At 77.2% G+C, this 3,749-nt stretch overlaps 1 long non-coding RNA gene across 1 annotated transcript; it reads right to left on the bottom strand.

The window, feature by feature from the left end:
• Window positions 1-276: 276 nt before the first annotated feature.
• Window positions 277-3,185, bottom strand: LOC135310743 (uncharacterized). The gene is made up of 3 exons (XR_010370800.1): window positions 3,045-3,185; window positions 1,279-1,387; window positions 277-550 (listed from the first exon to the last, which is right to left on the bottom strand). It is a non-coding gene; the product is annotated as an uncharacterized LOC135310743 (long non-coding RNA).
• Between the last annotated feature and the right edge of the window lie 564 nt (window positions 3,186-3,749).

A 3,749-nucleotide genomic window follows, 5' to 3' on the forward strand; every position in this document is an offset into this window, starting at 1 on the left:
GGGGGGTGTCCCCAAGGCCGGGGGGACCCCAAGGGGGGGGGGGGTGTCCCTGGAGGGGGTCCCAGCGAGGGTCCGGGGGGGGGGTCTGCGGGGGGGGTCCCAGCGAGGGTCCCGGGGGGGGGTCTGCGGGGGGGGGGGTCAGCAGGGGGTCCGGGGGGGGTCCCGGGGGGGGTCAGCAGGGGGAGCGGGGGGGTCCCGGGGGGGTCAGCAGGGGGTCCCGGGGGGGGTCGCGGGGGGGGGTCAGCAGGGGGGTCCGGGGGGGGTCCCTGGGGGGGTCAGCAGGGGGTCCGGGGGGGTCCCGGGGGGGGTCAGCAGGGGGAGCGGGGGGGTCGCGGGGGGGGTCAGCAGGGGGTCCGGGGGGGTCCCGGGGGGGGGTCAGCAGGGGGTCCGGGGGGGGTCCCGGGGGGGGTCAGCAGGCCCAGGGCCGCTCGCAGACCCACCCCCCCGGGGAGGCGGCGCAGGGCCGGTCCCCCCACCCCCCCCCGCGGGTCCATGGCCACGCAGTCCTCGCCCCCCCCCGCCCTCGTCCGGCTGCCCCCAGCGCCAGTTCCTGGGGGGCGGGAGGCGGGGGAGGGTCAGGGGGGCGGGCCCCCACCCCTCGGGTGCACCCCATAACCCCCCCGGCCCCCACGGAGACCCGCACAGACCCCTCCCCATGGCACCCATAGCCCCTCGCCAGCACCCACGACCCCCCGTGGGGTTTCCCCCCCCCCCGGCCCCTCCCAACCCCTCATTGCTCCCCAGCCCCCCATCACCCCAGGGCCCCCCAGAACCCCACCGCACGACCCCCTCCTAGACCCCCATGGCACCCCATAACCCCCCCAACCGCCCTCCCAGCACCCTATGGCCCCCCAGTGCGCCCCACAGCCCCCCCCCATGCCCCCCATCACCCCGTGACCTTCCCCCGTGACCCCCCAGCCCCCCCATGGACACCCCCCTCACCCCCTGCCCCCCCCAGCCCCCCGTGTCCCCCCCCAGCTGCCCATGGTCCTCCACCACCGACCCCGTGCCCCCCACCCCGTGCCCCCCATTAGTTCCCCCGTGCCCCCCCCACCTGTGCTCCCCACAGACCCTCATGGCCCTCTGTGCCCCCCCCCAGCCCCACCGTGACCCCCCAGCCCCCCATGGACCCCCTCCTCACCCCGTGGCCCCCCCAGCCCCCCGTGCTCCCCGTGCCCCCCAGCCCCTTACCCCCCTACCCCCCAATCACCCCATGCTCTCCCAGCCCCCCATGGCCCCCCCATCACCCCGTGCCCCCCCACCCCGACCCCCACCCACCGGTAGGTGCTGGGGCTCCCGTCCCACCCACTGGAAGGAGCCCTCGGAGCTGCGGTCGTGGAGCCCGATCCAGGAGTCGTGGGGGGGGGGAGAGCTCCGCCAGGAAGGCCTGGGGGGCCCCGTGGCACGCGTGGGTCCCCAGGGCACCCACGGACCCTCCCCGGCACCCCACAGACACCCCCCCAGCACCCCGTGGGTCCCCAGAGCGCGCACGGACCCTCCCCGGCACCCCACAGACACCCCCCAGCACCCCGTGGACCCCCAGGGCACCCACGGACCCTCCCCGGCACCCCACAGACACCCCCCCCCCCAGCACCCCGTGGGTCCCCAGGGCACCCACGGACCCTCCCCCGGCACCCCACAGACACACCCCCACAGCACCCCGTGGACCCCCAGGGCACCCACGGACCCCTCGCCGGCACCCCACAGACACCCCCCCCCAGCACCCCGTGGACCCCCAGGGCACCCACGGACCCCCCCCCAGCCACCCCACAACACACCATGGAGCCCCACAGACCCCCCAATGGCACCCCAAGGACCCCCACGGGACCCACATGGCACCCTACCGACCCGCCCCCCCCCCAGCCCCCCAAGGTCGGGCACCCCCAAGGACCCAGGCGTCCGGGCCCCACAGGACCCAGGTTTCAGGCCCCCCCCACCGCAACACCCATGGGTGCCCACCCACTACTGGGGGTCCCCATCTTCAGAGACCACCAGCCTCCCCTCCCGCACCCACGGGTGCCCACCCAGTTCCTGGGGTCCCACACTCAGGCACCCCCAGCCCCCCCCGCACCCATGGGTGCCCACCTGCCCCTGGGGGTCCCACACTCAGGAACCCCCCGGGCCCTCCCGCACCCATGGGTGCCCACCTGCCCCTGGGGTCCCACCCTCAGAGACCCCCAGCCCACCGCAACCCATGGGTGCCCACCTGCCTCCCTGGGGTCCACACACTCAGGAACCCCCAGCCCCCCCCGCACGCCATGGGTGTCCACCTGCCCCCGGGGTCCCACACTCAGGAACCCCCAGCCCACCGCACCCATGGGTGCCCACCTGCCCCTGGGGTCCCACCCTTCAGGAACCCCCAGCCCCCCCGCACCCATGGGTGCCCACCTGCCCCTGGGGTCCCACACTCAGGAACCCCCAGCCCCCCCCGCACCCATGGGTGCCCACCTGCCCCGGGGTCCCACGCTCAGGAACCCCCAGCCCACCGCACCCATGGGTGCCCACCTGCCCCTGGGGTCCCACCCTCAGGAACCCCCAGCCCCCGCACCCATGGGTGCCCACCTGCCCCTGGGGTCCCACCCCTCAGAGACCCCCAGCCCCCCCCCGCACCCATGGGTGCCCACCTGCCCCCGGGGTCCCACACTCAGGAACCCCCCAGCCCCCCCCGCACCCATGGGTGCCCACCTGCCCCTGGGGTCCCACACTCAGGAACCCCCAGCCCCCCCCGCACCCATGGGTGCCCACCTGCCCCGGGGTCCCCACCCTCAGGAACCCCCAGCCCCCCCCGCACCCATGGGTGCCCACCTGCCCCTGGGGTCCCACACTCAGGAACCCCCAGCCCACCGCACCCATGGGTGCCCACCCAGTCCTGGGGTCCCACACTCAGGAACCCCCAGCCCCCCCCGCACCCATGGGTGTCCACCTGCCCCTGGGGTCCCACACTCAGGAACCCCCAGCCCACCCGCACCCATGGGTGCCCCACCCAGACCTGGGGGTCCCACACTCAGGAACCCCCAGCCCCCCCCGCACCCATGGGTGCCCACCTGCTCCTGGGGGTCCCCGACGACGGCGAGCTGGGCGCCCCGCTCGCGGCAGAGCCCCTGGGCCTGCGCCCACCCCGCGGCGGCCGCTGCCGAACTGGTAACAGCTCCCGGCGTGGGGCGCCAGCCGGGGGGGCCACGGGGGGCACCGGCGCACCCCCGAGCCTGGGGGGGCACCCCGTGGGCACGGCCTCGGGGGGGGGCTCCCACCCAGGGGCGCCCCCCGCGCGGGGATCCAGCCCTCCGGGCGCCCCGGAGTGCCCCCGCCACGGGCCCACGGGCATCCCGCCACCCACGGGTGCCCCCCACCCACGGGCCCACGGGCATCCCCACCCACGGGTGCCCCCCCACCCACGGGCCCCAGGGACATCACACACCATGGGTGCCCCCCACCCACGGGTGCCCCCCGCACCCACGGGCCCAGGGACATCCACCACCCCACGGGTGCCCCCCACCCACGGGCCCAGGGACATCACACACCATGGGTGCCCCCCCACCCACGGGTGCCCCCCACCCACGGGCCCAGGGGCAGCCCCACCCCATGGGTGCCCCCCCACCCACGGGTGCCCCCCACCCCACGGTCCCAGAGACAGCCCCACCCACGGGTACCCCCCCACCCAAGGACTCAGGTGTCCCCCCAACCCATGGGTGCCCCCCCACCCACGGACACCGAATGTCCCCCCGCACCCACGGGTGCCCCCCTCCCAC

The sequence above is a fragment of the Phalacrocorax carbo genome, assembly GCF_963921805.1.
Source record: "Phalacrocorax carbo chromosome 30 unlocalized genomic scaffold, bPhaCar2.1 SUPER_30_unloc_1, whole genome shotgun sequence".
NCBI lineage: Eukaryota > Metazoa > Chordata > Aves > Suliformes > Phalacrocoracidae > Phalacrocorax > Phalacrocorax carbo.